This window comes from Saccostrea echinata, unplaced genomic scaffold (assembly GCF_033153115.1).
Source record: "Saccostrea echinata isolate AGI-Se365-2 ecotype Australia unplaced genomic scaffold, CSIRO_AGI_Sech_v1 ptg000027l, whole genome shotgun sequence".
In the NCBI taxonomy this organism is placed as follows: Eukaryota; Metazoa; Mollusca; class Bivalvia; order Ostreida; family Ostreidae; genus Saccostrea; species Saccostrea echinata.
In genome coordinates, this window is record NW_026889776.1 from 1,744,319 (window position 1) to 1,756,079 (window position 11,761).

General features: G+C 31.4%; 1 long non-coding RNA gene across 1 annotated transcript; it reads right to left on the reverse strand.

The window, feature by feature from the left end:
• Positions 1-454: 454 nt before the first annotated feature.
• LOC133193292 (uncharacterized) lies at positions 455-1,246 on the reverse strand. The gene is made up of 3 exons (XR_009721893.1): positions 1,140-1,246; positions 629-686; positions 455-533 (listed from the first exon to the last, which is right to left on the reverse strand). It is a non-coding gene; the product is annotated as an uncharacterized LOC133193292 (long non-coding RNA).
• Between the last annotated feature and the right edge of the window lie 10,515 nt (positions 1,247-11,761).

The window sequence follows — 11,761 nt, forward strand, 5'->3', positions numbered from 1 at the left end:
CACTGACCCCAGGAAACATGCAGGTGATTGTGGAATATTACTACTTAAATAGGGAAAGTTGACGATGGAAAAGCTCAAGCCATCCCGTTTGTCATAAGTCTAAATGTTTAAACCCCCTTTTCTTAGTAAGTCAATTTAATTTAGGGAGCCTCGATTTTTTAAATGGCGTCGGAACTTCATATCTATTATGAATTCTAGAACTCCAGACTGTGAACATAATAATTTAAGTTCTAATTTTTTTTGGGGGGGGGGGGGGTATATGAGGTACATCGTGTATCTTATTTTTCAAGCATGTTTATTAAATCAAGATTTCTCACAACTCTTTATTAATTATACGTTATGATTCATCTTTTTATGACAAAAAAGAACTTTCCCGTGGCAAATATAGATCACATTCTCTCTCTCTCTCTCTCTCTCTCTCTCTCTCTCTCTCTCTCTCTCTCTCTCTCTCTCTCTCTCAAATATCAACAGTACATGAATTTTAAAAATTATCTTCATATTCATCTGGTACACTTTGTCCAAAACTATACACCCTGAAAAATCAATAAATGAAGATATTACTATAAATGGATAATGAATTTGCTTTTACGTCTTTCCAAACCGACTTTAAATGATAAATAAGTATAACCTTGAGTCCATTCTTCCCGGAATATTCTTAGCAATTCCATTAGGGTCATATATCCGATCTATTTAAAGGATTTAAACAGAAACATATGCAATAACGTCTTGAAATTATCAAAGATGAAATCATCTTAAAAGCAGGGATTGCTAATTGAATTATTGTATTAACAATAGAATAACAAAAAAATACTGTCTAGTGTTTTATTTGGCTGAATGGGCAAGGGCCGCTTAAATGAGGGACCCGGTCATCAATATACTGCCTTGTAATGGCATCCCTAAAAGTGCAAGTGGACCCTGAACACAGATGTCCACTATTTTGACTAGTCCCTACTTAAAAATGTTAAAATGTTGAAAAAGAGTTCGATAAGCCTACCAATGACCTCAGTAAATGCATGCCTGACGTCAACTGTTGGCATGTATGACTTGTAAAAACAGGCGGCCGTGACGAGGGGTTCTTAAATGCTTAAACCCCAATAATCTATAGTAGCAAAACCGGAAAAAAAAATCAAGAAAATTACCTCTTAATTGAATGCTTCGTGTTGTAAATGTACCAGTTTGACAAGGAACTGGATCCGGAAAGAAACTGTTGCTGAGTTGTGTCAATTTGAAGGAATGGGAAGGAGGAAATGATGCCATTTGTGTCATTGAATTAAACACTTTAGACAATCTATAATGAACCACAGTATCCTGTACTACTATTAATTATTACTAGTATTTTTTAGCTTTAACTTAAAAATTAACAAATTTTGAGTCAAATAAGCCAAGAAAACTTTCATTTTAAAGGTGGTTGCGGATTCTGTTTTATACCAATAAAATACACGTACTGTAATTTATCCTTTAAATGTCAAAGTTTCTTATTGTGTATGAAAAAATGTTAGCAAGTGGTTAATCTGTTCATTATGAAATTACCCCCAAAACATCCATATAGAAGTATTTTCATACTTTCTTTGATATAATTTTATTTGCCTAAAGAAACAGTTTTGAAATAAAGTAGAAGAAGAGAACATTCTTTATTTTAGAATGCAACGAGTCACGTGAATTGAATTAAAATAGAATGAAAATTTATTCGTTTGCTCGTTAAAAAAACTAGTTTTACAAAACTTTGCTAAAAATTAAATATGTATTAAAAAAAAAAAAAAAAAAAAAAAAAAAAAAAAAACGTTAATCTCCAGATAAGAGAAATTTAAATGAATGAGGCTGTTTTTCTAATTAATATTTAATTACAAATGTAAACTGAATATTTTGTAATCTTACCTTTTGTTTTCCACTGAAATAAAATCAAAAGTTAAGTTTCGAAAAGTTGGAGATAAATTAATATAGTTAATAACATCTATGAATTGCTTAATTTCGTAATATAAATATATATTTTTTAATTTTACCTGTTTTTAATTTCCTGCACATCACAATAATTGTAAAGGTAAATATCAGTGAAAGGAGACCTAACCCACCGAGAGAGATGGCTGTCATGTTCTCTTCCAGGAAAAGCACTGCAAGAATTATTTTCCTAACATTTTAAGTTAATAATATACTTATTTTGATCAATGGTAAAAAATTAAGTGGAGCACTACAGATGTTGAATAAATATTTTTTACGAAATGTTACAATTTAACGCAGAGTTTTACTAAAAGTGTTTAGTCAAAAGATAGGCGTAGCCGTAACTTACGTCGATATGTGTTTTACAAAAGGTTGTATCCTACAATTTGGCGTAGATTTACGTCAAAAGGTCTTTAGTAAAAAGCAACAACGTAAACCTGCTTGTACGTGCAGATTACAAGTTGAAATTAATCATATACATAACAACCAAGCTTTATTATAAATGTGATGACTGTTACCTTTTAATCGTCAACTTCCCTTACTTTTGCAGCAATATACCTTCATCACCTGCATACGGGGTTTATATCTCTCAGTTGATTCCAAACGCTAGAGCATGCTCTACGTATGAACAATTTCTAAAACAAGGTAAGTTATTGACAAACAAGTTGATGAAACAAGAATATCAACAGTCTCGTTTAAAGTCGTCATTTCGTAAGTTCCATAGTCGATACAATGACCTTGTCAGCAAATACAATTTATCAGTAAGTCATATGCTGACTGACTTTTTCATACTTAATGTTAGGCCATTATTTACACACTTAACAACAATTGTCAACGGATTTTTCCGTTATTACCCGATCATGACAAGGAGCACAGGCGGGTGTGACCTGTCGGCAGGGGATGCTCACTCCTCCACGGCACCTGATCCCACCTCTGATGTTTTAGAGGTCCGTGTTTGCTCTGCTCCAAATTTTGTATTGTTTAATGGACTTTTGAGCTTAAATACTGTGCGTTATCTCCATACATTTCATGTAAGTGCTTTCATTACTTATATAACGTTTATAACGTGTACGTGTACTTATAAGGCCTAATTTTTATCCCTTTTGCGAACACCACGTGTTGTATGAAAAAGTACTACTTACAAAGGGTTCTCTTTTCTGTTGAATCAATTCTGTTCTCATAAAAAGGAAACGACTTTTTTCCATACTCGTTCGAGATATCTACACAGTATAAACCATTCTCGGTTAGTGTTTCATCCTCTAATGTCAGATTTAATAGATATCCCCCTATGGAATATTCTTTATTGTCCAAACTCACGGTAATTAGACCTAACTCTATTGTTACATTATATATGGTGCCCTTGATTTCTTTATTGCACAGTCTAACTGCAACATAAGGATCCAGGAAAGGAAAACTGATGATTTCTAGGGTAAACCTTTTCCTTTTTTCATTCATTTCTAAGTTCTCACTCTTTCCTATCATGAATGGTGCTCCTATGATGGAAAACAAACAGTTGCAATAATAATAAACAATTTGTATTTATCGTATTAACTCAGTTCATTAAAATTTATTAATTTAATTATTCTTTTTATATTTAAGTCATTTTTTTATGCTAAATGTAAACAGATTTTCAAAAACTTAACAGATTTGCAATGTTTATTAATTCTTTTGAGAATATAAAGTTAGAAAATAAGTTTTACCCCGAATATTTAAGCGTACTTCCTTTTTTAAACATCTATCTGTTGTATCTGTACAACGATACGTTCCAGTATCCAAGTAAGAGATATTCGACAAGGTAATAGAGGATTTGGCGAATACCCTACGGACATCACCTTGAATCCCGAAAAGATGTTCCCATCGAAGGCGATGTTCATCAGTAGAGTCGTTAAATTTACATCCAATCAATACACTGTCTCCAATTCTTTTTTCAATATTTGTTTCGTTTGTATTTATGATAAGATCTGCAAGTGAAAGCATTTTTCATGAATAATTAGTGTTGCAAATACGTTGTTTCCAATTTTCTTATCTATATAGCTTTTTTGTTCGGATTGAAGATAAGTTCCTCAAAAGGAAATGCATGTATTGAATGAATAATGAATACCAAGCACCCTTTCTAATCACTTTCTTTTAAAGCAATCTTCATAATGATAAACTTTTTTTCCTACCTGCTGAGGCTTTTTCACATCCCGATGTTGCGTCATTTGCAGTGAGTACTGAAATAAAGTAACATACACAATTTAACAATTCCCTTACTTTGCATTTTGAGGTCATATATGTTACTGCATATGTAATGTAGAAATAAAGAATCATTTTGTTTATATATTATACAGTTCTTTATCAATTTTGCTACTTATCACGTACAAGAAATCTTCCAAACCAAATTGAACAGTGCAATTTTGAAAACCATCATAGAGGATAAGATAACTAAAACGTTGCATACACATTGAATACTTTTATAAATATACTCTATCAAATACTTATTATATAGGATCAAAGTTCAATCAAAAACATAATGAAACACTTCTCATTACAAAGTCTCATATTCATAATTGATGTATTGAACTGTAAAGGACATGTCAAATACTTCTCTAGAATTCGACACATGACAAGTCCAACATTTGATGATATTCAAATTTTAGCTTTTCTCTTTAAGATTATTGGGTCTTATTTCTAGGCAAACGTCGCTTTAATGTTAGGAGTAATATGTGTACTATGATGTACAGTGGTGCTTTACTAATATTGATAATGAAAGGAATAGAAACCGTGTTCGTTAAATTTGTTAAATATGACTGCGATCTAAGTGATTGGTGTTGTTTACTTTACCTAAAATTATTCTCAACATAAACATTGAGATTATATTTTTAGTATTTTATATTACTCATGTTTACATATTACCAAAAGCTTTTCACATTTTAAAAATTCTTGATCTAGATTCTTCACAATGACTTAAAGAATTTGGATCATACATTCCTAATACATGTTCTTGTATCACTTTATGTTCGGGTAATATTTGGATTTTCGATTTTATATTAACCTGAATAACATTCATTGTCCTCTTTAACTTCTTGCCTTTTATTATCTGCTATTCTTTCTTCTATTTAGCATTATAACAGATAGCCTCGAGGTTTAGAATCACTATTCAATTAAGGTTTATGAGAATAAGCTAAGGTTATGTTGAAAAGAATTCCGTGACTTTAACATCTACCATTTATGGTTCTGATAAATATCTGATTTTCAATGATTCTGATAGGCTGTTAATTATAGAACTAGTTTTTTTTTTAGTGGCAGAGTGGTTTAGAGACGTTCATTGTAACAGAAGTCTAATCGCAACCATAACTCTATATTCTTTTAAAAATGTTTGTACATGTATTTTTTCAGTCACGATTTGGGTAGACTCATATTCATTAATCAGGTCATTATTTAATAATTTGGACAGTTTTTCTACAATCATTATACTTTAACCCCCAAACAATATGTTTTAAAATAGCTTATTTTCCGGCTCTTGTGATCTAATTATGAATTGGGTTCAGTCGTCATTCTGAGAAAAATATCTAATAGTATACAGTAACCCACTAAATTCATAGAGAGGGAGAAGCATTGTTGACAGAAACGGCAAAGAATCACAAGTTACAAATAAATTACAAATGACTTTCTTATTTTAATTTTCCTAAAATATTATCATGTAAATTAATCAACTATATAGATTATATATATCAGTGATATTTTCCGGATATTTTACCCACTTTAACCATTCTACAGCTTTGTTAGAGTGATTATGACAGAAAGCAGAAAAGACAAAAAATATATAACATTATAACGAGTTAGTTTATCGTTATAACGAGATACTTATTATCTCGTTAAAACGAGTTTATTTTCTTGGTATAAAACGTTAGTATTTCGTTATAACGAGTTAGTTATCTTGTTTAACGAGTATGTTATCTCGTTGTAATGAATTCGTTATCTCTTTAAACCTAATAAGTATGGAAAAAGTTCAAATACCAAAAGAAATATATCATCCAGTTCAAATAATCAGATGTGATATTAATGTAACAAATTAGAGTTATTGTATTTATTTTAATTATTGTTATAATTAATTTACTGTAGATCATATTGTCTTTATATTTACATGTATACATAATATGCAGTTCAATGAATGATTACTTTTAATGAACGTAGATATTATGTTCTTAATATCATGGTTTTGGTGTCAAAGCAACGAAAACAGGTGAGAAGTTGCCCTTTGGTATATATCATGTTATTATATTATATCCTATACTTGAGGATTATGCAGCTGGTAAATTTCACAGGCATAGTTTGGTACTTAACTCCATAGTATATCATACCATTATGGGTCTATTCTTAGAAAAGGATTGCTGGATCAACCATTTAGCATTTTGTGAAATGCTGCTTTTACATATTTTCTGCTTATCTACCTTTGGTAAGCATATCTTGACATATATATGTAGAGTAAGAGACGTCATACACCTATTCATTTTCCATTTTTCACAGTAAACTTGTCACAAAGAGGCAAACTTTTCTTCCCTCAGACTATGTACTTCAGTTTCCTTATCTTAAGCGAGTACTATATATTGCGACGAGTCGAAGACTACAAATCTCTACAACATGAATTGCAGGGGACTATTGATCAAGATTTTTTACATGCATTTCAGTCACATAAAAATAAGAGCGAGTAATTTTATTTTCCGGTGGTTCTCGCAAAATAAGGTGATAATCTAGATTATCTAGATTATCACAACCCGTTCTCAGCCTCCAAAATTCTTCCTAGTTATTTCTGAATTTTGCATGATCATAACAGAAACACTCTATGTGGTGCTAAGTAAGTAGTATGCATATTTATATTATATATTTCTACTGACGCTTGACGCAGTTCTGTTTAATGCCCATTGTTTTAATATTGCGTCAATCATAAAAAACACAATGATCATTTTGGACGAAAATAAAATCAAATCAATTCTCGCGCATTTCTATTTTTAATGTTACTTAACATCATATTTTAAATATTTGCAATTTATATCTTACACAAATAATGTTACACTGGAGAAAAAAAAATGATTTTCCTAATAGTTCAGCTACAGAAATTGATGAATTCAAACATCCAAATTATTTCATGAAAGTTTAGATAAGAATATCAATAAATAAAAGGGTAACTATATATTTCAATCCTTTTATTTATGATAATTTATTATCGTTACTAAAAGTAGCTATTCTGGAACTCTCTAATTCAATAATCGATGAAATATGAAGATAACGAACAGTGATCGATCTCAAAAATCTATAAGCAGTACAATTCTGTAAAGAGGGCATAAAGCACGGACCCTTGAAAATTTTAGAGATGGGATCAGCGGGTATGCTATCGAATGTGTCAAAAGAATAGTCCTAAGATATGACTTAAGAGATATCTTAGGACAAAACTTAAGATGGTCCTAAGAGAGTTCTTAAGATCGACATAGAAGCTCTCTTAGGAATGTCCTAACTAGAATAGACTTAAGAGATTCTTTAGACAAATCTTAAATATTGTAACATCACAGACTATGTTTATAATAATTATAGTTATATAATAAAATAAAAAGATAATTATGGGGATTTACAATTTTTTTAATAACTCGTAAAAAAAAAAATTAAATTAGAGAGAAGTAGTCATAGAACAATTGTCTACTTCTAAAAACGCTTTCTTATTTTAATTAATATATTAATTAACGGGACAACTCTTTCTCTCTAAATAAATAAATAGCGAAGAAAATATGAAAACATACATTTTGAACAAGTTTAAAAGTTAAGTTTGTACAAATTCACATTTCAATATTAATACTTGCACAGCAAATTAAATAAATTTTATATAATTAACAACAGGCCCGTAGGAAGCAATTTCAATTTGAGAGGGCACAGTCGTATATTTTCAGTTGAGGGGGACTATCAACCATAAATAAATTCCTTGACTAGCAAAAAAAAAATGGTCATCAAACGTTTTTATTGAGGGGGCACAAGCATATAGTAGCTATGTTTTCTATAGTAATCTATATATCGGCAAAATTATTGGGGGAGGGCGGCCCCCGTGCCCTTCCCCCGGTTCCTACGGCCATGAACAAACTAAGAAATAAACCCGTCGGGTATTAACTAAGCTTGGGCGAGCAATGTAGCGGACCGAGTCTAGGCAGGGAAATACTGCCTCGATTATACTAAGATAGCTTTTGACGCGGCATAGAACCTCCTCCATTTCACATAAGGTACAGCGAGCATGAATAGCTCTTGGCGGTGACCTCTTCAAGTTACTGTGTCCCGCTAAATCCCGTGCTGGTTAGTGCTATTCTCATTCATTCGTGATCTTCGACTGAATAATAACTAGCTTAAGGTTTTAACGCATATAAAGAACCATCAAAGCAATATCAACTTTTTTCGAAGTGTAACTTAAATACTTTTGGAATTGTGACCACTAACTCCAATATCAAATCAAGTCGACTTAATTGCTAAGAAGAAATATCATAATAGTATGGCCAATCACAGTTGGACAATTATTTATATATAGGTAGGATCGAAGCACTCAGTGTTTTTCAAAGTTGGAGGGATGGGGGTGGGCAGAGCAACAGATTAACTAAAAAGTACAACCATATGATAAACGTACAATATTAAACAGAAAAAGAAAAAGTTCCTGATTAACTCTGAAAGACACAAAAAAGGAAAACCTCTAAACTCGATATATTTATTGGGGGGGGGGGGGGGGGGGTAGAAGAAACTTTTTTGTAAAAAGGTTTTGGGGGAAAAAGTAATAGGAGGACCCACCTTGCCCTCCCCCCCCAATACTACATGTCTGATAAGAAATGAACGATTTCACAAAGTTTGGAGTCTCCTAAGTTCATGTTAGGACGGGTCTTGCAATGTCTTAACTTTAGGAGAAATCCTAAGATATGTCTTAAGTTAGGACAGATTCAATGGCCTTACTTAGGACTAAAATATCTCTTAAGATATGTCTTAGTCCTAAGATGGCTTCGATAGCATGCCTGCAGAGGTGCCTAGGAGGAGAAAACAACCCCTGTTGACCCCGTCAAACCGACTGTGACCCCTATGTATTGATCAGGTAGACGGAACGTTTCCTAGTCAAATTCAGTAAAAAACAAAGGTTAACAATTGGTATGAAACAAGTCGCCAAAATATGGCCCAATGATAGGTTATATTTGCTAACAAGGTCATTATTACGGTCATAGAATGCCGACTTTAAACGAGTTTGTTGAAATCCCTGTAATAACAACTTAAAGATGTTCTTAATGATGGGCTATTAGTATGATGTTAAATCTTTTCTAGAATTTTAACTTTCATTGACAAAAAGAATGATCCCGTAAATTCAGACCAATCTTTAAATTTACTGTCAACTGTTCGACTTTCAAAATAATCAGAAAGTTTTGGTATGAGGATGAATTTACAAAGAACTGATATAGAATTACAAGGGAGCCGACTAGGGTTTTATTGTGTAAAAACTACTATAGAGAAACTCTTTAATTTTATACCATATGTACCTTACATTGACTTCAGTATACATGCCAAGTTTAGTGAAAATCTACCGTCTGGTTATCTTTAGGGACCATCTCAAAATACAGGTACATTTACTATAGGATTATATAAGAAAACACCCTTTTCGCACTTCGGAGCAAATTATACAAATGCTACTATAGACTTTTTGCTCAAATTATATTATTTGATGAGTAATACTATATTGTACATATTATGCAAGAAACACACAATTCTACCGTCTGGTTTCCAGAGGGGGCATCTCAAAATGTCAAAATTCATGATATTTTCCTGTTTTTATGGAGGACTACAAAACATGACTTATGCCACAGATTTACATAAAAAATAATAAAAAAATGATTGAGAGATTCTCAATTTCTTATGATCAAAATTTCAAGAGCATCTATTTTATACTTTTTATTTTATGGCATAATTTATGACCCCTCTTAAAGAACTTCGGTTATTCATAACGTCAAAAACACGCTACTCCGACATCTATCTACCCATCATTTGAAAAATCGTTTAAAAAATCAGTTATTTAAAAACTTAATTAGATTTTTTAACCTGAGATTTCTCATATTTGTTAATTTTTATAAATTATGTAAAAATAGTTGCTTTAAAAGACTAAATACGCTTTATATTACTATGCTGCACGAAGTATTGCGCAATGAAAACCCCAGTCGGCCCCCTTAACATCAGAAATCATAACATTTCTTTTGATATTCTGAAAGGATATATTTGGATTTGGGGTTTTCTCTTAGACTCCCCTTTCATTGCTTAATACTTGAATTGTTTTCAAAATTAAACATCTCTATTTAGGACACGTTTATATGATTTGAATTTAAGATTCTTTCCTCGCTTTAAGTGAGTAAAGTACATAATAATTACGTATTATGAAGAGTGAAAATTCCAATGTAACATAGAACATCTTTTGTCAAACTTAACGTGGACTATATGATCTCTTCGTGTCAGGTTACATGTATTTCAATTAAAGGATGGCTGGATATATTCCATTTTTGTTTGAGTTTTTTTTTCCTTCACATTTTTGTTTGTGCCCTTTTTCCCAAATTTTTGATCAAAGGTACACAGATTAATCATACATATACACGAGTAATTTAGTTAACCATTGTCTTAGCATTGCATTTTGTTTACAAAAGCCAAATAGCCTCAAGATGAAAAAAGAAATCTTCAGTTGATGGAATGAACTTAAATGAAAATTATTAAAATTAAAATGACTAGAATGATTGAAATTCAATGACTACGATATTCTTCACTACGTTAAGTCAAACATCTGTGTTTGTAAAGAGGCGCATGAGCTCTGTTCTTGTCAGTTATACTGGTGTATAGATTTTACTTTCTCATATTTCCCCTCTGAATTTTCTGGATTATATTTTTAACATTTTTCTTAAGGAAGCTCTAAACACTACACACTAAAGAGTTCTATTTGTAGGGTAGTTTTATTGAGTTAGAGAGATCTGCCCTTAGAAGAAAAATAGAATATATGGGAATCTACAGTTAATGATACAATTTCTTATGAATTAAAGTTAGATCAAGATTAAGTAATTGAATTCATAATTTCCATTAATTTTTCCGATGCAAGTAAACAACAGTGATTTCTGTTCACAAATAGTTCATTGTCTTTGAACATTTTTTCTGCAGAAATAAGGCAGGTACCCTATGTTGAAAATGAACTACATACACTGAATATGTGCTCCTTTATATGATATATTTTTCTCAAAGTCCAAAAAGCATTTTTCGTTAGTGTTTAGAGCTTCCATAAATACACAACATTTTTTTTCACTTTCTTTGAATACTATTAATTTAATTTTAGTTGTAACACATCAATTGATTGGACAAAAGATTTCGTTTCTATCGTATAACATAAGTTGACTACGTCACAATGAGTACATTACGCTTTAGAAGCGGTTTATAAAAAAGCGTAAACTGTCCCAAGTTATGTTATATCGTATAATTTAATAATATATTACTTTCTCTCTATATATAAATAAATACTGCTAGTATGTTAAATGTATATTTACAGTGTTTCTTATAGATATTCTTTATTACATATTAACAAACAATAATTATAAGCATTTTAAAGGATGGATTTTACGCGGGTTAATATACTTAGCGCTCCATTCCTTAAAAGCAATGAGCCTCCGCCCCTTCGGGGCCTCGGCTCCATTAATTTTAAGGAACGGATCACTACTCTTACATTAATCCTTACGTCATAGTTATGATGACGTCATAATAGGAGTATTACTTAATGTCACATGCACTTTAACGTTACATATAGGAAGATTAT